This window comes from Hyperolius riggenbachi, chromosome 2, assembly GCF_040937935.1.
Source record: "Hyperolius riggenbachi isolate aHypRig1 chromosome 2, aHypRig1.pri, whole genome shotgun sequence".
Lineage (NCBI taxonomy): Eukaryota > Metazoa > Chordata > Amphibia > Anura > Hyperoliidae > Hyperolius > Hyperolius riggenbachi.
In genome coordinates this window covers 95,413,662-95,440,578 of record NC_090647.1, presented here as the reverse complement: position 1 = coordinate 95,440,578, position 26,917 = coordinate 95,413,662, and the positions used below count along the sequence as shown (strand labels likewise).

General features: G+C 46.1%; 1 protein-coding gene across 1 annotated transcript in view; it reads left to right on the top strand.

Annotated features, from left to right (window-relative positions):
* Positions 1-20,132: 20,132 nt before the first annotated feature.
* The window catches only part of SMAD9 (SMAD family member 9), an 83,586-nt gene continuing 76,801 nt past the window's right edge, over positions 20,133-26,917 (top strand). The window contains exon 1 of the mRNA XM_068265030.1: positions 20,133-20,170. The gene's annotated coding sequence lies outside the window, so the exon portion shown is untranslated. The remainder of the gene's footprint in view (positions 20,171-26,917) is intronic.

Here is a 26,917-nt window from a genome sequence, read left to right as displayed (position 1 = left end):
GAGGGTGTCTTATTTTTTGGCGAAACACTAATAGTTTTCCTATACAAAATGTATATACTGCATGCCATGCTGAAACACAGGCAGCATGCACAAAGCTTGTGGTTTGCAGATATTGGCTCTCACTTACAAGAAATAGATTCTGCTGATCATGTCGGTAAGAGTCTATTTCTTGCAGACAGAGAACTCTGTCAGGCTCCCCCCTCCCCTCGCGTCACATCCTTAAACGATAATTTATAATCGTTCATGTTTGTACTACTTTCGATCATTTGAGCTAATAGCACCTCATATGTCACTTATGCCTTATGTGTCAATTCCTTCATTCTTTAATCGTTTATGTGTGTATACAGGTTGGTCGTTTACGATCGTTTGCCTTTGCCCATCGATCATCAGTCATATGATTAAAGGACCACTATTGCGAAAAAAGTAGGCAGTTAAAATCTGATACAACCAACAGGTTTTGTGCGAGTCAATCTCCTGATTGGGAATTTTCAGCGGTTTTTGTTTTCAGCGGCATTTCCTGAACCCCAGTTGCAAAGTCTAGCTGACAAAATAGTGTGCAAGTGATTAGGGAGGCCGGCTGGTATCTAGTATTTTGGCAGTTAAACTGCTGTTCAGGAAATGCTGTTGAAAACAAAGACAACCCTGGGAATCCCCCAGGAGGAGATGGACTGGCCCAAAACCTGTCGGTTCTGTCAATTCAGTTTGGTTTTAACTGCCTACTTTTTTCGCGATAGTGGTCCTTTAATATATAACTACATGCACATTTTGGTAACTGACATGGAATATAGAAAACTAACACAATATATTTATATGTGAACTGTCATTTTTCTTATTTTGGGAATAGTGTGTCTTTAAAATGAGTAAAGGGTTCTGTGTTTTGTTGCATTTGTACCGGGATTTCTGCTACACTGTAAACACTGGTTCCTTTAATCCTTTGGTTTAACTTGCAGGAAATTCCAGCACCACGGACAGCGTGATTGATTTATATTATGCACTTTGTCCCCCTTGTCTGTTTTGAAATAATGTGCATCCCAAAGAGTGTTATTTATCCAAGGTTTAAAGAGGAGCTGTCAGCCATACTATCTCCGAAAAAAAGCACACATATATAAGTAGATAAATACTTGCTCTACTTGTATAACATACTGTATGTATTGCACTGTCCACATTTTGATTTTAGTGATTTTTCGACAGTAAAAAAAGAAAATCCTTCTTAGCATTTCCCATTTTAAGTGTTCCTATTTTGAAGCCAATCCTGATGTCATTTCCTCCCTTACTCTCCTCTGCCTGATTGTGTATGCATTGCCTGCCCTCCATTATAGAAAGTGCATTGTCCAATCAGAGAGGAACAGAGGTGTGGGAGGGGAAAACAGAAGGGAAGAAGGCTTCAGCCAATCAGGCTGCATTATTTAAGTCTGAGGGGAAGTAGAGAAGCAATAAAGGACAACCCAGCATGCCCTGCAACTTCCTTTTTGTGTACTAAATTTTGTGTGTACCAAATAAGAGTCAGGTAAACTGGGGAATGATCATTTATCAACAAGAAAAGTAATAGTGATTGTAACTTTGGATTGCCTGGTTAGGATCCTTATTACGTGTTTACCAGATAAGAATAAATAATTAATTTTTTATTTTATGCTCGACAGGTACACTTCAAAGAGTACCTGTACTCATAATGCTCACCTGTCTTCATTGGCAAGAAAGTAGAGTGTTTTTAGGTACTTAAAGGGGAACTTCAGCCTAAACAAACATACTGTCATCAAGTTACATTAGTTATGTTAATTAGAATAGATAGGTAATATAATCTCTTACCCACACTGTTTTAAAAGAAGAGGCAAATGTTTGTGATTCATGGGGGCTGCCATCTTTGTCATGGGGGCAGCCATCTTTTTGGTTGGAAGGAGGTGACAAGGAGCAGGAGACACAGTTCCAACTATCCTGTGTCCTGATTACCCTTCCCAGCTGCACACGCTAGGCTTCAAATGTCAAATTCAAAATGTAAAAAAAAAAACATTGCACCAAAACTGCAGAACTAGAACCACAAAATCAGAAATCCTATCATGCTTTGCACAGCATCAGGGGAAAAAAGCCCGGGCAGTTTTCTTCTGTGCAGCTAAAAATGAGGCTTGTATAAGAGAAACAAAGTTCTGATGCTGTGAAACTGTTAAAGAAACACAAAGCCTTTTCAGTGCTGCTGAGTCGATTTTTAGTCCGGAGGTTCACTTTAAAGAGGTACTGAAGTGAAAATAATATAATGAATAAAATGATTTATCTATATATATAATAGAGTAAGTGCCTCAACCTTCAAACAAGAAGAAGAAGTAGTGCCCTGCCCCCAGGGCCAGTCCAAGCAAGAAGAAGGGGCTGGTCCAAGCAAGAAGAAGAAGTAGTGTCATATCAAACCAAGGGCAAAGAGGGATAATTTGCATATTCAGTAGTAGTGCATTGTGGGTAACCACAAATGTTCACTTATAGCAGAATTATTGCAGATTTGCTTCTGTTTTAAGAAGGAAAATTACACCAAGCTTTGCTTTTTTTAGTAGGAGGGATTTTGGTCTCTTTTATCCCCCTATACCATTCTTAGTAGTTTGGGTCACCCTGAGTTGCTTGGTCACTCTGTTGTACTGGTCCAAGCCCTATCTCATACAGCCATATCAATCTCTGTTATGGCTAGCATTCATGAAAGTGCTGTCGGTATGGAGAATCAGTGCGGGAAAACACCACTGATGGTGTTTTTGACTTCTGGCTGCTGATTCATAAAAAAGTATCCAGGTGCAGTAGCAGTGTGGAGATTCCCCAAACTAGGCAGGCGGTAGGCTTGCGGAGACACGGAAGCTGCCGAGTTGATACATTTCTCCGTGTTCCGCTTTACTGCAGCTGCCTGGGAGGTCTCTGTGTCTCCATTCACTTAACATTGTTATCGCCACATCAGAGGGAGCGGTACTTCCCGACCTCACACCGCCTGTGGTGATCTTTATGAATTAACATTTTGCTAAATTTTTTACAACAATCACCGCACAAGGCGGTGATTTATCGCTCTGCTCGGTAATGTCAGCTTTTGATGCGGAAGGAGCCTTTATGAATGCAGATTTTGCTACGTGTGCGGGAAAGTCAGCTGTTTTAAGCATTTCTGCATGCGGAAATGCTTTATGAATGATAGCCTATGTAGTGATGAGAACCAAAGGTCTGAAATAGGTTGTCACGTGGGTTTGATATGACTGTGTAAAACTTAAAGCTATAGGCTTGCTTGGCTTACTAAGGGGGAAAAGGAATAAGTTGCATATTTAGTAGCGGTGCATTGTGGGTAATCACAAATGTTCACTTATAGTTGAGTAATTGCATATTTCTTTCTGTTTTAGGAAGGCAAATTATACCAAGCTTTGCTTTTTTTAGTAGGAGGTCTTTTTGGTCCCTTTTATCCCCCTATACATTACGAGTAGTTTGGGTCACCCTGAGCTGCTTGGTTACTCTGTTGTACTGGTCCAAGCCCTATCTCATACATCTGTATCAATCCCTGCCATGTACTGATGAGGAACAAAAGTCTGAAACAGGCTGTCACATGTGGGTTTGATATGACTGTGTAAAATTTAAAGCTATATGCTTGCTATATACCAGCAGCTCTGGATGCTTGCTTGGCTTACCAACGGGGAAAAGGAATTATTTGCATATTTAGTAGCAGTGCATTGTGGGTGACCACAAATGTTCACTTATAGTTGAATTATTGCAAATTTCCTTCTGTTTTAAAAAGGCAAATTACACCAATACAGTGTGCGGCATTGCAGGAAGTGACGACAGTGGAACGCATGATGGAACACGGAAGAGGTGAGTCATCCCCGCCCGCTGCCTCTTACTAATAGTGGCGGCTGCTACTGTGCTTAAGCAGGAGGGGGAGTGCACATGGGGGACCAAGGTGAGGGGGGTTCCTGCTGAGCTTAAGCTAAAGGTAGAGCACACATGGGGGACCCAGTTGAGGGGGGGTCCAACACCCCCCCCCCTCTCCCCACCGCTGTGCCCAATACCCCCTTCCTGCCCTCTACCCTCGTATGCGGCGTATGCTACGCCGCGGGTCGGCTAGTTAAAAATAAAAAAATAGTATTTTATATATGTCACAGGAGCCCTCAGTGGCTGACCGCACTTAGCCTTCTAAACGGTGCCAGCGCACAGATCGTGCGAACTCTGGTCGCAGTCAATGCGCAGGAACCGTTAAGAATTAGCCGCAGACAACTCAGAAGGGAGCCTGTGAGACACGGGTGATTACCACTTCACCCACTGGTTCAGAGTAAACTGCCACCACCGCGGTTATCATGGGACCGTGGGGCCCACTAACTGACTGACTAATCCTGCGGATAAAACGGTTAAACACACGATATTCTGTCTAGCCAACAACAAACAAACAGTAGCGTATCTTCAGAGACCCGGGATCATTTCTGTGTGTGCTGATAAGCAGGGTAGCGAAACAGTGAATGACTTGGAGGAAGTCTTTTATTCACAGCAATATAAATAATTAATATATACAGGCAATTATTAAAATCAACAATTATTAAAACAGTAATAGCCAGTATGAAAAATAAAAGAAGGGAGAAAAATACTTAGTTCCTGGAAAGATGTCCTTATTGTGGGAAGAATCATAAAGTTCTTGGTTTCAAAGTCCAGAGTTCAGAGTTCAGAGTTCAGACCAGGTGGATGCCAGCATATCCTCAAGCTGGCATCTGATGAGTGCAAGATGGTTCAGTGTGGAGGACACTGAGTTTGGGTCCTCAGCCATTCTTATGCCCCTGCTTCAGTAGGAGGGAGTGAGGGCGGGGAGCCATACACCCCCTTCAAAGATGAGATGAGCCCTCCCCTTGTACTGGGGCTAGAAATCATATCTACCCATATATGGGCTCTATCTCACAGAACCGTACAGGTCAGGGCAGATTTATTAACATTTTCAGGTCTGTCTCGATTTACCCAGCGCCCTGATACCAGACATGAGGGGTGGGACCCCTGTGGTATCATCAGGGCATTTTCAAACTGCCTAACTGGCAGTCCTTACCTCAGAATGTTCTGAAACTTCCTCAGAACCAGCACCGGGGCTCATGCTACACTTCCCCCACGTTTGGCGAAGCTGCCATCTCAGGAACCCCAGAAATATGACAGATCTGGGAAGTTATGGATTATGCCATGAGACTGAGGTTGTGTTCTAGCTGCTAACAGCTGACTTTCCTTTGATCTTTACTAGGGAGCAAAGTGTCAAGACCTCCCGTGGATTCGTAGCCTGCTTGGCTGCACCTAGGCATCCTTTGGTTAATTAACATCTCCATGAGATCAGCTAAGTGTCACCTGGATCCCAGAACCAAAAGGGAAATTGTGCCTTCCACAGGGAATATGTCCAAGCTAATTAACACCTCCCCCCAGGCTTTCACTCAGCTAAGACAGATCCCCCAGCTGTTCCAAGGCAGGGGGATACTACACATCAAATCTTGGTTCTATTGATCTGAAGCGCAATCGATGCAGGGAATCGAGTGCGATCGTTCTTTTCTTCACGGGCGGTTCCAGGACGCGCCTGCGGCCCCGCAACCGTCCGTGACAGCCCTCCCCCTTGTCCGTGGCTTAGCCACTCATCCGCAAGATGTGTGGCGGCGCCGCTAACCTGGCTGACGGGCCTCGAGTTGCCGGTACGGCGGGAAAACCTATTGGAGCCTGTGGCTCGGTTCCCCTTCACCGGTCGCGGTCTGCTACCCTCAGGGTTGACCCAACATGGACCGTTCTGGACAGGGCGTTTGCGCCACTGCAGTCGGACGTGGTGCCTGCCGGGACTGCTGACAACGGGCAGTGGGTTGGTTAGGTCAACAGCCAGCCCACGCAGGGTTCCCCTGCTGAGTGGCTGTGGACCTAAGGGAACCCCGCGGGAATCCCTGGACCGTCCCAGCTCCTGACAGACGGCACATGCCCTGCAGTAGTTTGCTACATCCCTGTTCATCCGGGGCCAATAAAACTGGTTCCGAATACCGGCGAGTGTCTTGCGGACACCCGAGTGCCCTGTCAGAGGATTACCATGTGCAGATTTCAGCACATGTCCCCTGAACGCACTCGGGACCACAAGCCACTTGGTATTCGCGTGGGATCTACCTGTAGGGGGCTGTACAGACTCACTGTACAGTCTCCCACCTTCCCAGTACACCTTGAAAGCGGCCCCATCTGCGAGGGGCTCAGCGGCTTGCTGCCTGAACACCTCCAGGCTTGGGTCACTTTGTAGTGCGGCTGAGAATATGGCGCTGTCAGTTTCAGCCAACTGGCTCATGTCACACGAGGCCAGCGGCTGAAAGGTCTCATCCCTGCGGTCAGAGGAGGGGGAGGAGGCCGGAACCCCCTCCACCTGTTCTGAGCTCGGGTTCTGAGCAGTGCAGCTGCGCGGTACTGCTAGCACAGGTACACTGTCAGAATGGCACAGACGGACATTACTCAAATCATCATTGCATGCAGTAATGACATTGACAGGTATAGATATTTTTTCATTACAGACAGGTTGTACAGTAAACTCAGGTACAGCTACAGCATCATCACAACAGACAGTCTGTACATCAAACTCAGGTGCCTTTGAAGCAGGCACTATTGAACCTGGTACCCTTGAACTGGGCACATTCAACCCACCTCCCCCTGGTGCTCCCCCAAGTGTATAAAGTACCTGGTGGTGGGTGGAGAGTCCGTCTCCTTCCGTGAGCGACAAGGCGGTCGTGGCAGGTTCATAGTAGGACACAAGCTTGCCCAAATCAGTCCCTAGCAACACAGGGACTGGGAGATCCTTCATAACCCCAACAACCCGTTCTTGGACTCCTCCCACTCCCCAATCCAGCTTCACTTTTGCGTGGGCTATGTGGAAAAGGGTGCCCTCTACTCCAATAAGGGCAAGGGATCGGCTGGAGCTGATGCTCTCCTTTGGCACAAGATGTGAGTGAACTAACGTGATGTCAGCTCCGGTGTCTCGAAATCCGGTGACAACTTTGCCGTTCACTCTAACAAGTTGCTGCTGGTCGGTTCGGTCGCGGATTTCCTGTCCACGTGCAAACAGGACAAAATCTGATGATCCAGGCTGTGGTTCGCTGGCGGGTTGCCTCTGCTGTGGGTGAGGTGCAGGTGATGCAGATGATCCAGGTGCTGGTGGTGTCTGTCTCCGCTCCGGGCAGTCGAACTTCATGTGTCCGGGCTGACGGCAGTAGTGACAGGTGACCTCTCCAGGCGCTGCAGGCCTGGGTGCAGCAGCTGCGCTGGGTGGCCTCTGTGGCGGACGGCTCACAGGGGTAGGAGGGTCTGCCGAGGTATTGGGCTGACCTCCTCTCCAGCTGGATGGGACAGTTCTGCGGGTATCAGCCACCCGGGTAGTTGCAAAAGTCTCAGCAAGGTCTGCAGCGACAGTGGCTGAAGCCGGCCTGCGTTCTAACACAAACTGTCGTACATCAGCAGGGCAAATGTTCAGAAATTGTTCCAGGACTATCAAGTCCTCCAGGACATCATAAGACCCTTTGGTGAGGCCTAGTGTCCACTGGCGGAGTGTGGTGAGCAAGCTGCTGGCCACATCTCGGTACGAATCAGAATACTTTTTCTGCCAGGCCCTGAACTTTTTCCGATAGGCTTCTGGCGTCAGCTGGTACTTAGTAATGATAGCGTCTTTTATAGCAGCATAATCATTATCCTTTTCCGCAGGCAATTCTGCGAAAGCATCAAGCGCTTTGTAGCGCAGCAAAGGTGTCAGATGTCTGGCCCACTGGTCTTGGGACAGACGATACTGACGGCATGCTTTTTCGAAAGATCGCAAAAACAAGTCAATGTCTGTGTCTTTTTCAATATTAGCAAATTTAAATTTTGCACTTACGGGTGGTGCAGCTCCTTCAGCAGGGAGGCTGGGCGGTGAACTCCGGCTGGCCTGTTGCACTTTTGCCATGTTTAGCTCATGCTGTCGTTGGCGCTCCCGTTCTCGCTCAGCGGCTGCAGCAGCAGCGGCTTGCCGCTCCCGTTCCTCCCGCATTTGGCGCTCCTCACGCATGTACTGCAGGTACTTGTCCAGGTCAGTGTCCATCAGCTTTTGTAATGCCTGCTGCATTAGCGGATCAGTACAAACGGACAGTCCAGTACTGGCCGGTTCCGGGCGAGTACTGTCAGAAACTCTGGGATTGGGGTCCACACTGACATTCTCCGGCGTAACTGTTGATGCAGGGCCCTCAGGATGCACAACCTCTGTACGGTCAGGAGTCTCAGTCTCTGGTTCCCCTCGATTGTCAGATGGGCTGGTATCCACTTCAGCGGACACTCCCGGCTCCCGCAGTTGCTGGGTATCCCATTGAAACAATTCCGTTACCAGGTCCTGTTGTTTCTTGCGGCCGACATCAATGCCTCTCTCTTGGCAAAGATTTTGCAGGTCCGCCAGGCCCATTTTCTTGTAGTTCCCGGACATTTCCATGCCAAATAAAATAAAACTTTTGGGGAGGGGTACTGGCTACACAGTCTCTCTGTATATATAAAAAATATATTGCCTTCCAGCTACACCAACGAATTAGTTCGTTTCTCGATAGCGCTAGCGCTATCGTAGATACTTTCAGCACAACACAGGTCCCAACCGCTGCCTAACACTGTCACAGGAGCCCTCAGTGGCTGACCGCACTTAGCCTTCTAAACGGTGCCAGCGCACAGATCGTGCGAACTCTGGTCGCAGTCAATGCGCAGGAACCGTTAAGAATTAGCCGCAGACAACTCAGAAGGGAGCCTGTGAGACACGGGTGATTACCACTTCACCCACTGGTTCAGAGTAAACTGCCACCACCGCGGTTATCATGGGACCGTGGGGCCCACTAACTGACTGACTAATCCTGCGGATAAAACGGTTAAACACACGATATTCTGTCTAGCCAACAACAAACAAACAGTAGCGTATCTTCAGAGACCCGGGATCATTTCTGTGTGTGCTGATAAGCAGGGTAGCGAAACAGTGAATGACTTGGAGGAAGTCTTTTATTCACAGCAATATAAATAATTAATATATACAGGCAATTATTAAAATCAACAATTATTAAAACAGTAATAGCCAGTATGAAAAATAAAAGAAGGGAGAAAAATACTTAGTTCCTGGAAAGATGTCCTTATTGTGGGAAGAATCATAAAGTTCTTGGTTTCAAAGTCCAGAGTTCAGAGTTCAGACCAGGTGGATGCCAGCATATCCTCAAGCTGGCATCTGATGAGTGCAAGATGGTTCAGTGTGGAGGACACTGAGTTTGGGTCCTCAGCCATTCTTATGCCCCTGCTTCAGTAGGAGGGAGTGAGGGCGGGGAGCCATACACCCCCTTCAAAGATGAGATGAGCTCTCCCCTTGTACTGGGGCTAGAAATCATATCTACCCATATATGGGCTCTATCTCACAGAACCGTACAGGTCAGGGCAGATTTATTAACATTTTCAGGTCTGTCTCGATTTACCCAGCGCCCTGATACCAGACATGAGGGGTGGGACCCCTGTGGTATCATCAGGGCATTTTCAAACTGCCTAACTGGCAGTCCTTACCTCAGAATGTTCTGAAACTTCCTCAGAACCAGCACCGGGGCTCATGCTACACTTCCCCCACGTTTGGCGAAGCTGCCATCTCAGGAACCCCAGAAATATGACAGATCTGGGAAGTTATGGATTATGCCATGAGACTGAGGTTGTGTTCTAGCTGCTAACAGCTGACTTTCCTTTGATCTTTACTAGGGAGCAAAGTGTCAAGACCTCCCGTGGATTCGTAGCCTGCTTGGCTGCACCTAGGCATCCTTTGGTTAATTAACATCTCCATGAGATCAGCTAAGTGTCACCTGGATCCCAGAACCAAAAGGGAAATTGTGCCTTCCACAGGGAATATGTCCAAGCTAATTAACACCTCCCTCCAGGCTTTCACTCAGCTAAGACAGATCCCCCAGCTGTTCCAAGGCAGGGGGATACTACACATCAAATCTTGGTTCTATTGATCTGAAGCGCAATCGATGCAGGGAATCGAGTGCGATCGTTCTTTTCTTTACGGGCGGTTCCAGGACGCGCCTGCGGCCCCGCAACCGTCCGTGACAATATATTATTTAGGGTGGCAATGGTTCCCCTCTGTAAAATCTTTCCTCTCCCTGACTTACATTCTGAAATGTATCACATCAATTTATTCCAGTCAGGTGTTGTTTGCGGAATGTTTGATTACTGATAGATCTAAAGCCAGTAGAAAGTATACCCGGTCCCCTCAAATGCTCGGGGGTGAGTGGTCATATTGCACATATGTAATCAGTTTAGGCTTAGCATTAATGGGAGAGTCGGATTACCAATATAACATACATTAACATGCGGTATATATATATATATAGTTTTCTCTGCGCTCTTGGGGTAATTTTGGTCGGCCGGCCACTCCTGGGAAGGTTTATCACTGTTCCATGTTTTGCCATTTGTGGATAATGGCTCTCACTGTGGTTCACTGGAGTCCCAGAGCTTAAGAAATGGATTTATAACCTTTTCAAGACTGATAGATCTCAATTACAGTACTTTTGTTCTCATTTGTTCCTGAATTTCTTTGGATCTTGGCATGATGTCTAGCTTTTGAGGTGCTTTTGGTCTACTTCTCTGTGTCAGATAGCTCCTATTTAAGTGATTTCTTGATTGAAACAGGTGTGGCAATAATCAGGCCTGGGGGTGACTACAGAAATTGAACGCAGGTGTGATAAACCACAGTTAAGTTATTTTTTAACAAGGGGGGCAATCACTTTTTCACACAGGGCCATGTAGATTTGGAGTTTTTTTCTCACTAAATAATAAAAACCATCATTTAAAACTGCATTTTGTGTTCAATTATGTTATCTCTGACTAATAGTTAACGGTTTTTGATGAGCAGAAACATTTAAGTGTGACAAACATACAAAAGAATAAGAAATCAGGAAGGGGGCAAATAGTTTTTCACACCACTGTATATATATGCATATGCGGGGGATTATATATATATGAGAATGCGGGGATTGCTACGTAGCTGTAACATTTCTCTCATGTATCCAGGGCCCAGATTATGTAGTGATTTAAATGTCAGTAGGCTAATCTTGAATAGGACCCTCCATTTTATAGGTAGCCAGTGAAGGGAGTGCAGGACTGACGTTATGTGGCAGTGGCGGGGTTGGTTTGTTAACAGTATTTGTATATGTTTACATGTATCTTAAATTTTAAGATTTTCTCGACAGAGGTCCTTTAAAGGGACTCCGAGGAGTAGCTAAAAACAAAATCGGAACTTACCTGGGCCTTTCTCCAGCTCACCGTAGGTCGGGAGGTCCCCCGGCATCCTCTTGGCTCCTCTCCCGGTCCTTCTGCAGAAATCACACTGGGGCTGAGTGTCGGGCTGACACTTCCTGAATGATGACGCTCGTCGACATCACCCGCGCATGCGCAGTACTGTCACGCCGGGCGCCATGATGACAGCGGCCGGCGTGATGACGATGACGACGTCATCGTTCACGAAGTGTCAGCCTGACACTCGGACCCGGTGTTGCCGGTCGTGATTTCTGCGGAGGGACCAGGAGAGGAGTCAAGAGGACGCCAGGGGACCTCCCGACCTACGGTGGGATGGAGAAAGCCCCAGGTAAGTTCCGATTTTGTTTTTAGCTACTCCTCGGAGTCCCTTTACGGAATTTACAATCAACGGACCAGTGAATCTACTGAGTTGAGTATAACAACGATGGCATAATATGGCGAGCTGATAAACTGGCGATAAAAAGACAAGTTATCGTGTTAGGTCTCATGTTCTGGACAGCTGCATGCGGGTGGGATGCTGGTAGAGCCTGAAGACTGATTTATTCGCACTGCAGTTAAACACCTTTTATTTCTGATGATCTGCTCCTTGTTTGGATTACATGAGTTTAAAATAACACGAGACACGCCGGTGTATTGAAGAGGCAGGAATGAGGGGAGAAACAATAATATGTGAAGTATGAAGATCTTACAGATCTAAAGATATGGTACTCTGTAGTGAAATGAGCTAACATTTGTAAAAAGCTGGAGAAGGATTCAAACCACCTACATCGATGTGTGTGTGTGTGTGTGTGTGTGTGTGTGTGGGGGGGGGGTGTTGGGGCATTGGGGCATTTTCCACCTGCAGTCTTTTTGCAATGCAATTCTGAATGCCCACCTCGAACTCGCGAACCTCGAACGCGGACCTCCGCAAAAAGTTTGGTTCGCGCAAACTTCCGCGAACCGCAATAGACTTCAATGGGGAGGCGAACTTTGAAAATTAGAAACATTTATGCTGGCCACAAAAGTGATGGAAAACATGTTTCAAAGCGTCTAACATCTGAGTTTTTGCATGGGGGAGTGGGATACACGCCAAAAGTCCTGGGGAAAAATCTGGATTTGACGCAAAGCAGCGTTTTAAGGGCAGAAATCACATTGAATGCTAAATTGGAGGTCTAAAGTGCTTTAAAACATCTTGCATGTGTATACATCAATCAGGGAGTGTAATTAGAGTACTGCTTCACACTGACACACCAAACTCACTGTGTAACGCACCACAAACAGCTGTTTGCGTAGTGACGACCGTGCTGTACTGGTGTGCACCATGGTGAGAGTGCAGGTGATGGCGACTTTCCATCCCAATGACAGAACAGTGACTGTCCAGCTGATCGAATTTGGTCTGTCCACAATGCAGCAACAACCTTATTATCTTGGGTGTATCTGCACCTACCCCCCTTCCCGAAAAATTCAGGAATCCGCCTGGAGTCCTGGACCCTGTTGGTGGTGGCTGAGAAGGCAGTCAAGCGGCCTACAGGCAGAGATGCTGTGTGAGGAGCGACTTAGTCATGGGGCAGGCAGTCACACGGCGTGCAGGCAGAGATGCTGTGTGTGGGGACTGACTTAGTCTTCGGGCGGGCCCCCGGGATCCATGCCTCATTCATTTTGATAAAGGTGAGGTACTGAACACTTTTGTGACCTAGGCGACTTCTCTTCTCAGTGACAATGCCTCCAGCTGCGTTTAAGATCCTTTCTGACAGGACGCTTGAGGCAGGGCAAGACGGAAGTTGGATGGTAAATTGTGACAGCTCTGGCCACAGGTCAAGCCTGCGCACCCAGTAGTCCAAGAGTTCATCGCTGCTCACAGTGTCTACATCCACACTAAATTGCGGCCTGGTATCTTCCACTGCGGTGTCCCAATGGCCACAAATTTTCAGAAGGCCTCAGAGTCCACCAGCTGGTATGGTAACAGCTAGCGAGATAACAGTTCCGCCAAGCCAGCTGTCAGACGCTGGGCAAGCGGGTGACTGGCAGACATTGGCTTCTTCCGCTCAAAGATTTCCCTCACGGACACCTGGCTGCTGCTGTGTGCAGAGTAGCAGGAACCGCTCAAGGTGAGAGGCGGAGTAGAGGAGGGTGGCTGTGATTGTGAAGGTGCAAGGGAGAAAGCGGCTGAAGATGATGCACCGGAAGGAGGAAGAGGAGAAGAAGGGTGGCTTTGCTTTTGTGTGCTGCTTTTCCTCTGGTGCTCTTCCCATTGCAGTTTGTGCCTTTTCTCCATGTGCCTTCGAAAGGCAGTTGTCCCTACACGGCTGTTGGCCTTTCCACGGCTCAATTTTTTGGCGGCAGAGAGAACAGATGGCATTGCTCTGATCTAAGGCAGACACACACAAAAATGTCCAAACCGCTGAGCCCCCCTGGGGTGTGGGCACTATGGTGGCATCAGCAGCTGACGTCGAAGGGCATGTTGGCTGGCTGTCCATAGGTGGCGATACATGGCGCCGGACACTGCCACCAGCTGTTTCTGAAAACGAGCTCCCTCTGCTTCTTTCAGCAACTCGTCTCATCCTACTCCTCTCTGACTCCCCCTCTGAACTGTCCCCTTGGTCATCTTGTCTCTTAGGATCCCACGTGGCATCTGTATCATCATAATCATCATAATCATCCTCCCCGGCTTCGCTTGCCTCAGACACCTCATAAACTGCACCAATAGCAGGTACTTCCTCATCCTCCTCCTCATACATTACGTCCATAGTGTCACCTAACTCAGACATATGAGGTGGTGTAACTTGCTTAGCGCCTTCATCTTGTTGTAACAATAATGTTTGTGAAGCAGTTAATTCCCCACCAAATAACGCCTGCGAAGTGTCAAATGCAGCAGATGAGGTGCTTGTAGTAGCGCTGATGGCTGCAGAGGATGAGGTGTTCTGTGTTAAATAGTCAACTACGTCCTGACAATCTTGGGAGTTAATAGGACGTGCCTTCTTCTGAGCACTATCTTTGGGCCATGGCCGCACAAAATCACGTCAGCACGACCTCGAACAGACCTGCCGGGTGGCCTGCCTCTGCCTGTTGTTTTGTCCATATCGGGGGGGTGGTGAAGTGAAAGGTATGCACTGACTTGACTAATATAATGTGCAGTCACACAGGTGCGGTGAAAGGTATGCAGTGTCTGGTATTACAATACAATGTGCAGCTGTCACACAGGTGCAGTTAACAGGTATGCACGGACTGGTATAGTACACAGCGTGCGGTCACACAGGTACTTTGAACAATTATGCAATGACTAGTATTACAAATTTGCAGCTGTCACACACCAGGTACCATGAACAGGTGCAGTGACTGGTATATAACACTGCTTGCAGTCACGTAGGTAGGTAGGTAGGTGCACTGAACAGGTAGGTATGCAGTGATTGGTATTGCAGCTGTCACACACACACAGGTACCATGAACAGGTGCAGTGACTGGTGGTATATAACACTGTGTGCGCTCACGTAGGTAGGTGCACTGAACAGGTAGGTATGCAGTGATTGGTATTACATATGTGCAGCTGTCACACACAAAGGTCCTGTGAACAGGTGCAGTGACTGGTATATAACACTGTGTGCGCTCACGTACGTAGGTAAGTAGGTAGGTGCACTGATCAGGTAGGTATGCAGTGATTGGTATTACAAATGTGCAGCTGTCACACACACAGGTACTGTGAACAGGTGCAGTGACACTGGGTGTGCTCACGTAGGTAGGTAGGTGCACTGAACAGGTGGGTATGCAGTGATTGGTATCACAAATGTGCAGCTGTCACACACACAGGTACCGTCAACAGGTGCAGTGACACTGGGTGTGCTCACGTAGGTAGGTAGGTGCACTGAGCAGGTGGGTATGCAGTGATTGGTATCACAAATGTGCAGCTGTCACACACACAGGTACCGTGAACAGGTGCAGTGACTGGTGGTATATTACACTGCGTGTGCTCATGTAAGTAGGTGCACTGAACAGGTGGGTATGCTGTGATTGGTATTACAAATGTGCAGCTGTCACACACACAGGTACCGTGAACAGGTGCAGTGACACTGGGTGTGCTCATGTAGGTAGGTAGGTGCACTGAACCGGTGGGTATGCAGTGATTGGTATCACAAATGTGCAGCTGTCACACACACAGGTACCGTCAACAGGTGCAGTGACACTGGGTGTGCTCACGTAGGTAGGTAGGTGCACTGAACAGCTGGGTATGCAGTGATTGGTATTACAAATGTGCAGCTGTCTCACACACACAGGTACCATCAACAGGTGCAGTGACACTGCGTGTGCTCACGTAGGTAGGTAGGTGCACTGAACAGGTGGGTATGCAGTGATTGGTATTACAAATGTGCAGCTGTCTCACACACACAGGTACTGTCAACAGGTGCAGTGACACTGCGTGCGCTCACGTAGGTAGGTAGGTGCACTGAACAGGTGAGTATGCAGTGATTGGTATTACAAATGTGCAGCTGTCACACACACAGGTAGTCACTGAATGTGCTGAGCCTGGCAGTGGCACAGTAGGAATTACCAAGGGGCGAAGGTCCCACCAGCAGCTGTGACTCACTGACAGGGCTGTATATGCAACACAAGTGTCTGTGGGACACACACACACACAAAAAATAGATCACAAGAACAACATTAGCTCTCAAAAGAGCTGTTGAGGATGAGGAGTGCTTTTTAGCAATAAGATCAGCAAGAAGGAGCAACCTAACAAGCCTAACACAAGAGCCTAACTAAGCTTTCCCTATGGCAGCAGCCAGGTTCTCTCCCTTCTCTAATTACTGCAGCCTCACGAGTGAAGTGATGAGTGAAATGGCTGATGCTGCCTGTGTTTTATAAGGTGTGGGGGGAGGGGCTCCAGGAGGGAGTGTAGCCTGATTGGCTACCCTGTGTCTGCTGACTGTGATGTAAAAAGTTGACCCTAATGATGTAGTATAGGGGGCGGGTCGAACTCGCATATAGTTCACCGCGAACGCGAACCACCGAAGTTTGCGCTAATAAGTTCGCGTCCAAACCGTTTGGGCCAACTCTAGCTGTCAGCCATACTATCTCGGAAAAAAAAACACATATGTATAAGTAGATATATACTTGCTCTACTTACATAACATATGTATTGCACTGTCCACGTTTTGATTTTAGTGATTTTTCTACAGTAAAAAAAGAGAAAATCCTTCTTAGCATTTCCCATTTTAACTGTGGCTATTTTGAAGCCAATCCTGTGGTGTGGGAGGGGAAAACAGGAGGGAAAGAGGCTTCAGCCAATCACGCTGCATTAGTTAAGTCTGAGGGGAAATAGAGAAGCAAAAAGGTCAACCCAGTATGCCCTGCAACTTCCTTTTTGTGTACTAAATTTTGTGTGAACCAAATAAGAGTCAGATAAACTGGGGAATGATCATTTATCAACAAGAAAAGTAATAGTGGTTTTAACTTTTGGATTACCTGGTTAGCATCCTTATTACTTGTTTACCAGATAAAAAATTGATTTTTGATTTTATGCCGGACAGTTACACTTTAATAGGCTCCCTCTTAAGCAAAGATGACAAGGCGAGTGACAGGCCACTGTTCATAAACTTGCAGAACTTGCCACATTTTAATAAAACAGATTGTCTGCTGGGTCATGAAACACTACTGTGCAAGCATGGAATCACATTGCCCACTCCTAGGTATCCTGGTCGCAACGCTATCCGCAGTTGCTGTAGCACACGGGACCCTAAAGTATGGAATGTCCAGCTGCCAGATCACCCAATCACAAAGCAGAAGATACTGCACTTGTATAAAACAACAACATATGTGTGCAGGACAGAGGATGGGCACAGCCGCTGTGTAGCGGAAGTCTCTCACCCAACCGCCAAACACGCTGCCTCAGGTAGGAGAATTCAATTGCTGCTGGGTGTAATATCCAGGACTCCGCACTCAGAGCCACACGTCTCAAGCGCTGGAAGTGTATAGCACAACGCAGAACTCCATTATCGGCATGTAACGCTGCATCATGTCGGCGTGGGCGGCATGGTTTAACTTGCATGCAAATTTGATGCAGATTGGCTAATGAAATATATTTCCTTCAGTTCTAACTCCCATACAAGAAACATTCATACACAATTGTTGTGATAACCAGTGGCCGAAACGGCTAATAAGGGCCATTTCAGCCAACTATTGTTATGTATGTACAGTGGATACTGATCACTCTTGATAGGGAATCTTCCTGTCGGATCCTTCAAAGTAAACCTGAGGTGAGAATTATATGGAGGCTGCTATATTTATTTCATGTATTTCCTTTTAAGCAATACCAGTTGCCTGGCTGTCCTGCTGATTCTCCACCTCTAATACGTTCAGCCATAGACCCTGAACAAGCATAGGCAGATCAGGTGTTTCTGACAGTACTGTCAGATCTGCCAAGCATTAGCAGCATGCTTGTTTCTGGTGTAATTCAGAAACTAGCACAGCTAAAGAGATCAGCAGGTCTGCCAGGCAACTGATATTGTTTAAAAGGAGACAAATATGCCAGCCTTCATATCACTCTCACCTCGGGTTCACTTTAACGACCTCAGATGCCTGACTGATCACAGTGCTACTTTAACCACCCCTCCCCCTGAGCAATAGAAGCTGCTCCATTGTGCACATAGCATTGTCCGTCCACCACACCTCCCATAGCAACGGAACGCATCGCTAGCCTAAAGGCTATGGATGTGTCTGTACAGCAACGTTTCCTGAATTGTTACCCAAGGGATCGTACCCAATCCCTGATGAGCGACAATTATGGGATGTGTGTACGTAGCTTAATGTTGCAGCTATCATGTCCCCGCATACAACAATAACTGCTGTCACGTCTCCATATCATTTGTGTTGCTGTCATGTTCCCATTTTGTGACCCCTAAGTATTGTTGAAATTTGCCAAAACAAAGAGGACATTTAGTTATGTGTGCGGCATCCCAATGCACTGCATGCAGTACGTTACTGCAAAATGTGTGTGTTAAAGCGAACCAACCACCACTTTTGTTTCCTGGCTTCTAAAGGCTATAGCAGCTGCCATGTCCCCCCCCCCCTCCCCTTCTAACTGCCCATTATTTATCAAGGGGAATGTGTGAAGATAGCATATGTGACTTCTGTAAACTCATTGAAGCACAGTGTCCAATCTACTCGCCCTCCTGCTGATCAAAAGCTTTTTTATTTGCTGTCTGCTAATGTGGGCAATAAAATAATTACACCAGTCCTTATCTGACTGAAACCCTCTGCTAAAGTTTTTTTTATAATGAGCCACATTGTTGGCATGCTAATTAAATGTGCTATATAGATGCCCTGGGTGCTAAAAATGGTGCCTGGTTCACTTTAACAGTGACAGTGAAGCATACTTTTCATTGACTGTATTTAAGGTGCGTTCACACTGATGACAGATGTTGCCTTTCGGGAATCGGGACCTCATTCCCCCGGAAACAACACTGTACAGATGCATAGACAGCCTAGAGAGCCATAAGTGTAGGTCATATACCATACCGCCATGCTCACGGGCTTGCTCGCAGCCAGATGAGCAGTATTCGCACAACGCTGAGGCTGCAATAACGAAACCAAGATGAGCATCAGGGTGTGCTGATAGCTTGGTGTGCCATGATGAGTGCGGAATACTGAGCACTGCTGCATTCATGATTATTTGGATTATATGCAGGATTTTAACTGACTGTATTTAGTTATGCAAGAATATAAAATGTGTTAAAGTTTACAATGGGCAATGCTGGGAGTGTAAAGAGGAGTTTGAGATGCTGAGTTTGCATTGATGGGATGTGCTGGATAATTTGTTTTGTTTGCACCAATAGGAGTTTTGAGGTGAGCGGCTAGCATGGTGCGGGGCCCCCTTCAGGCGCGGAGCCTGGGGCGATTGCTCCACTTGAAACCCCCCCCTCCCAGAGTCAGCCCCTGCCCTCAACGACCTAGTCGGCCGCTCCATTGTCCTGGACTGGCGCATGCGCAGAAGCCCACAATTGCTCGCGACTGGCCAGATTACCGGGGCTGATTCCAGGACAACCGAGTGGCCGGCGAGGACGGTGAAGGAGCGATTGCGCCTCATGGGACTAGAGGAGACCCCAGGCAGGTATAAATATGCCCAGTGCCCTGATCTCAGGTGCACTTTAAACATAGGACTTGTTCATTGTTTAGCGATCTGTAAAGACACATGATTAAGTGAACACTATTGTGAAAAATGTTAAAGTGTATAATACCTACAAATACAAAGCACATTTCTCCCTGAGTAAAATGCACTATTTTTTTTTCTATTTTGATACGACTGTCACTTACAGTAGCTAGTAAAAAGCTGACAGATGTGAATCACAGGGCAGTTGAGTACTAGTCAGAACTAGTTCTATTATTTTTTTCACTTCACATCAAGACAATTTTTTAAATATGAAATGCATGTTCCTTTTCATGAAACACACACCCCTGTGTACCTCACTTATACTTTGTTTAGAAATCACGTGTGTGACTCTACTAGTGCAGTGACAATGACACCAGGACACAGCAGCGCATCAGCAGCGCCTCCCCAGTCTAGACATCGTGCTGAGCTCTCTACAAGGGGCCAGTGATTTATTCATAGACCTCCATGGCCCACTTTTACAAGTTTGGAGCGCAGACAGTCTGACCTCTGTCACCCCCACAACCCCGGGCCGGTGACAATAGCCCTGCGCCGTGTATATGTGAGTGTGTGGGAGAGGCAGACGTGTCCTGGGCCGGTTCCAGCTCTGCGCAGTAATAGTCAGTGACAGAGCAGGCTGAGTGGCTCCCGCCTGGCTGCCGCCTCGCTGTGTGTTGCCTGTGTGTGTGTTGTGCCGCTGCTGCTCCTCCTCCTCCTCCTCCTGCAGCCCTCCTTCACTCGCTCACATGCAGCAGCCGGGGAAGAGCAGCGCCCGATCACCGAGCACAGGTAAGAGCAGCAGCTACTCCTGCTCCTTCCCAGCATCGGTGACCCCGGAGCCCGCTGGTCAATAGTAATGCCACTTCAGGCCAGTTCCTCTGTAATAGGTCGTGACACTGGCACTCCTATGTCTGCAGTCCTAAATATAGCTCTGTCTATAGATTGTGAGCAGCTCACCTTACACTGATCATTACATTACAGGACCAGTGGGCTTCCCAGCGTGGCTGGCTAATGTTACAGCCAACACTCTTCCACATTCTATAGATCTTAGTCTAGGGGTTTGTCTTTGAGTTTTTAATATAGAGATCATGTGACTTTGCAGTAGTTGGGGAACTATAAGTCCCAGCAAGTCCATCCTGGATCTTGTAATGTCCCATTTGGAGACCAGCTGTGTTTTTTTATTTGTGACCACATAGTAATAATTTGATACTTTTAATTGTTACTTTTTGTTTCACTTTTAATTGTGTATAGCTGAAATATAACCGAGTGCAGTGTTTCTCAACATTTTATTGGTATGTGCCCCTTTTAAAACCCTTTACTTACCAAGTAACCCCTGGCACAGTAAACATTATCACAAGTACCCCTTAAATATATATTTAATCGTAGTACATAATTGGTTCTAAACAATTTCCAAGCATTTACTATTGCTTTTACTTAGCTGAAATACTAATTTGGTGTTGTTTATATGGGATTCATCATTGTCTAAAACTAAATTTGTTATTCTTGGTTAAGTATATCAAGCCCGAGTACCCCTGGAACCATCAGGAGGGACAGTTAGTGACAAGACAATATACGCACCACATGTTGAGAACCTAGGACCTAGTGCTTTACAGATGACATTGAGCGTTTAACACACTTTCAGGGCTGGTGCACACCCAGCGGCTTTTTCAGCGTTTCTGCAGCCGCTTGCGGCTGCGGCCCGCTTGGTCAATGTATCTCAATGGGGTGGTGCACACCAGAGTGGGAGGCGTTTTGCAGAAACGAAAAATGCCGGGGTGAGGCATTTTTTGGATTTCGGATGCGTTTCTGCCTCAATGTTAAGTATAGGAAAAACACAAACCGCTCTGAAAACCGCCTGTTCAGAGCGGTTTTGCCGGCGTTTTTGTTACAGAAGCTGTTCAGTAACAGCTTTGCTGTAACAATATATGAAATGTACTATACTGAAATCCGCTGCAGCAATCCGCAAAACGCTAGCAAAACGCCATAGAAAAATAAGAAAAAGCGTTTCAAAATCTGCTAGCATTTTGCGGATCTGCTAGCGGTTTTTGGTGTGCACCAGGCCTCAATGATGTCTGACCAATCACCAATTTTACCTTTTCCCTGTAGAAAGAAGGTCAACAGATATTGAATAACTATTTGCAGATTGTGTAGATAACCCTTCACAGGGGTAGTAAAATTGGTCAGTGATTGGCCAATCATAATTGAAAGTGTGTACCTTGCTTACTCTGTCTGAGGGAAACTTGCAATCTAACGTCCCAAAGAAAGTTTAGCCCCTACTATGGGTATTGTCATCAATAGCATTCCTTGACATCCATCATTTGTTATAATTGCTCTAGAATGGCACACACATGCTTCTCAAACATGCTTGGACTGAATTATAGTACTAATTCAGAAATTTACTTTTTAGATTTGTCTTTTATCAATTTAATATGTACTATAATTGATTGACTGTGACAATTGATCATGTAACCCCAAGGAATACCCTTTGGGGAGACCTGGGCAAACAAAAGGAGAGCATGCAAACAAGGTTACCTGGCCATTCTGGCTCTTGTCGTATCACATCTGGAACCAACTAATGACAAATTTACTGCATCTGACCATACAATGCTACTCATTTTAGGAAAACAGCATCAGATAAAATGAGGATCTTTATTGATACATAACCAGCGTAGTACAAAGTGCTTTACAAAGTGCAAGGAGCAAGTTACACACAGCCCCTCGACAGCTCATAGTCTAATGTCCCAACCATAGTCTAGGTCCAGTAAGGATGGAGGGGGACATTTTTTTTGAGGGGGGGGGGGATATGAAAGAAACACTGAATGCTCAAAGAAGACCTGTATAAGCACAAGGAGAACGTCCAAGTTCCATATAGATAATGTCTGTAGTGAGAATTGAACCCACTTTATGATTTTACCAAACAATCACATTCTGTATTTATTGACAGTCTCCACATTACAGTGTATTGGGCAGCATGGTGGCGTAGTGGTTAGAACTCTCTCCAGGGTCCCCTGTTCGAATCCCAGCCGGGCAGGGGCGTAGCTAGGGGTGGGCGGGGTAGGACAAGTGCCCCCGGGCGCCGGGTCCCTAGGGGCGCCCAGCTGTGACCTGTGTTTTTTTTTATTTATTTACCTGGTTACTACCACTGGGGACACCTATAGACCTGGTTACCTATACTGGGGGCACCTATTTTGGGGAAACTGCTGCCAGATTAAGTGTATTTTTGGGGAACCGCTGCTGCCAGATTAAGTGTATTTTGGGGAACAGCTGCCAGATTATATGTATGTTGGGGGAACCACTGCTGCCAGATTGTGTCTATTTTGGGGCAACCATTGTCAAATATCTGTATTTTGGAGGAACCTCTGCCAAATTACACGTATTTTTGGTGAAATGCTGTCAGATTACATGTATTTTGGGGGGAAACACTATGGCAGAGCTCAAACTTCCCTGCCAGACCTTTTACACCACTGCTAAGGTCATGTATATTTGGCCCCACCCATTACCATGCCGACGCCCCTTTTTTGACCTTACAGGGCGCATTAATAGTCTTTGTCCCCGGGCGCTGGAAACCCTAGCTACGCCTCTGAGCCGGGGCACTATCTGCACAGAGTTTGTATGTTCTCCCCGTGTCTGAGTGGGTTTCCTCCATGTACTCCGGTTTGGTCCCTAATTCCAAAAACATACAGATAAGTTAATTGGCTTCCCCCTTAAATTGGCCCTAGACTATGATGCATAAACTACACGATACTTACATACACATATGACTATGGTAGAGATTAGATTGTGCGCTCCTCTGAGGGACAGTGACAAGGCAATATACTCTGTATACTCTGCTACAGAAGATGTCAGCGATATATAGATACTGAATAATAATGTATTTTCGAGGACAACAGCATTGTTTACCTTCTAACCCACTTCTTGTTTTGGATACCTCACATCATTTTCATTACTATTGGCCTTTATTTATGAGGTACCAAAATATTAATCAGCACCTTGTCTTTAATTAGTAAAGGTTGCAGATTGCAAAAATGCAAGACAAACAACAAAAACATGGCAAAGGAGGGAAGGAAGACCCTATCTTTGCACTGATGTCTAAAACTTGGAGGAAAAAAAAACAAAAATCTAAACTGTTGCACATAACTGCCAGATTTTATGTTTTTATAAAGGTTATTCAGTGACTGATAAAATACATCAGTTGCTGTGGGCAACCACCCTCTTGTCCTCTCCCTCCAGTTGTAATAACTTAGGCAGGAGTGAAAAGTTAGTAAGAACTTGGAGAGTGGGCAGAAGAGGCTGTGTGATGATGGCATGCTGCCTGTGTAGTGCAGATACATGAAGTTAATCCAGCAGTGTGTGTATCCTGGAGATGTCTTGACATATTGGCAGTGGTCTGGTGCGATAGATATTTGCATCAGGGGAGGAGGGAGAGGCATGGAGAGAGGAGACACACTGACGCCAGTATTGTGATCAGGAGAGAGAAGGGAAGGAGGAGTTTGCTCTCACAAGACTGCATCACTTCTCCCTATACAAATAACACGGTGACGCAGGAGGTGAGACTGTTCTTTGCTCTGGTGACAAGCCATTTATCCTTCATGATATGTGATTGAGAGCGTTAACCCTACATCTGCCAAAGAGGCGAGAGAGAACGCGCCTGCACCATCTGTGATGGAATCGCTGCGCTTTTTTCACCTGTCAGAAACGCATACAAGACAGTTGCAAAAATGTATTTCTTTAACTGGCTTTGAGATGGAATTGTTGTGTAGCCATAACTGTAAGGTCTGGTTCGCACATAAATCTGTACATTTCTGGTCCAGTCCTGTCCTGTCAGTTTTGCATCAGTTTTACCTGACTGGATTGGAACTACCCTTTTATGTGTGAACACAGCCATAGAAAACTGACAGGACTGGACTGGACTTGAAAAGTAAACCTTTTATGTGTGAAACAAGCCACAGAAACACATGCAAAACTGATGCCAACTGTCAGAAAACTGACAGGACAGGACTGGATAGCTTTTTATGTGTGAACCAAGCGTAAAGCTGCCATGTGTCTTTCCTGAGCCCACTAAGCTGCATCCCTTTTGGACCGATAAAGGTATGTACGCTCATGCGATAACCATTGGCTGAAACGGCCAATAACAACCGTTTTAGCCACTGATCATTCTGTGTGTGCAGCGATTGCTCATCGATCCTGCTGGAGCATCGAGAGTCGTTAAGGATCAGTTCAATCGGATCCTAAAAATCCTTATGCCCGAGCACGATTGATCACAACGTTATTTTTTTAACCCCCAGACCAATAGAACGCGTTCCATCATCTGCCATTCGTTGCCCCTCGACTCCCCTACGTAGCAACAGAATAGATTGCTAACCTCAAGGCTAGAGATGTGTCTGTACATTGCTCCCCTAATTGTTGCCTGAGAGATCATTTTCCAAATCCCTGACTGGTAACAATTATCCTACGTGTGTACTTACCTTTACGGCCTAATGGTGTCCATTAAGAGTACAGTGTTTTTTTCTCAGATGCGATCATTCAATCAGATTTTGACAATCTAATTGTACACAAAAACCACACAGTATGTAGAGAAAATCAATGTAAAAACGATTCTATGGTCAATAGGAATACAGAATTTTGTTAGTTGGAATGTTGGATTTTACAATTGTATCTGATGAGAGAAAGTGCCCTAATCGACCTGTTTATAAGAACAACTGATAATTACTTATGATCCCACAAATCTGATCAAATGTTTGCATCTAAGGAAAATATTGCACAGCACTGTCAAAGGGCAACTTCAGGCAACAATTACATAGCTGTGTGAATTTATTGCTAAGGTAAATGTGCTATAAAGAACAAAGTAAATCATTGCTTACTTCATATGTCCAGTAATGCGGTGAGAAGTGCTCATTGTTTACATTTGCTGCGCAGGAATTTGGGTGGATGATGAGTTCATTTTAGCCTGGGTAATTCCAGCACATCATGTAAAATATACCTCATGCCAGGTTATTGGGGCAGGAGGCTTAGTGCTGGTTCAGACAGGTGGCTGCCAGCTTTTCTGCTACTGAGCTTCCATTCATCTAAATGCGGGACGCGGTGGACTCCGGCACTGAACGACGTGGACGGATTCCGGCAGCCACCCATCTGAACTGGCCCTTAGGGCTCGTTCACACTAGAGGTTTTTTTGTCCAATTTTAAGCGTGGGCGTTTTTTCAAAAACGCCCTGAAAGTTAGGAAGTGAAAAAACGGAATCGCTCGGCAAAAGCGCTTAGAAAAGCAGTTCACAAAAAGATCGCTGGGAATCGGGGGAAAGAAAACGCCACAAAATCTGCCCAACACGGACGGACAGGCTAATGGAACGCAATATGAACAAAGCCTAAGAAATGAATTGGTCTCCGGGCTATTTTGTTTATTATGCAGCCATAACACTGCACTGGTTTATTGGGTACTGTGTTTTATTTTGGCACTGGCGTTCGGCTTTGATATAACCAAAACTTTGGGCACAGAAGACAACACAAGGTGTGTATCGGCTATGGTTGGGCTTTCTTTAGGAGCAGTAATGTTAGGAGATAGGAAAGGTAGATAGCAATTAGTTTAAAGCCCAATCTACACGATACGATTCTTTGTACGATTCTATTTACTATTCGATTAAATCCAACATGTCCGATCGGGATTCAATTCGATGCAATTCGATTTGCCATTGTTTTGCAATTGTGAATCTAACTGAATAGAATCCCGATCGGACATGTCGAATTTAATCGAATCGTACAAAGAATTGTATCGTGTAGATTGGGCTTTAGGCGTAAGGTTGGGGAGAGTTAGGCATCAGGAAGGGGGTAAAGTGGACCTGAACTCTTGCACAGGACAGAAGGAAAACGTAGAGAAATGCACCCTGTATGTGTTTAGAGAGTTTAGCCTGTCTAATTCCCCCACATCTGTGACTAATCACCACTGTAATTTGATCTATAAGCTGTGTCAGCTGCCTGCCTCAGCAGATCAGCTAAGTTGTAAACACAGGATGTTAACCCTGTGTCTGCTTCCATGAAAGTATTTGTATTAGCTGTAACAAAGAATTATTATGCAGTTACTCATTTTTTAGAGCAGAGAGGAAGCTCTGAGTTCAGGTTAAAGCGGACCTGAACTCAGAACTTCATCTCAGCTGTAAATGATAAGCAACAGCATAATGACCTTTAAAGAAAAAACATTTCTTTGTTACAGCTGATACAAATCCTGCAATAAATCTGCAGTTTGTCTACTTCCTGTTTTCATGGAAGCAGACATGTTGTTAACATTCTGTGTTTTCAAATGAGCTCTCTGCCATGGCAGTCAGCTAATACAGCTAATTGGATCAAATTACAACTTGTGATTAGTCACAGATGAGGGGGCATTAGACGGGCTAATTTCTCTCAATACATATAAAGAGCATTTCTTGCATTTCTCTTATGTTTTCGTACTGTCCTTTGCAAGAGTTCAGGTCCACTTTAAAGAATACCCGAGGTTACATGTGACATGATGAGATAGACATGGGTATGTACAGTGCCTGAAAGAGTT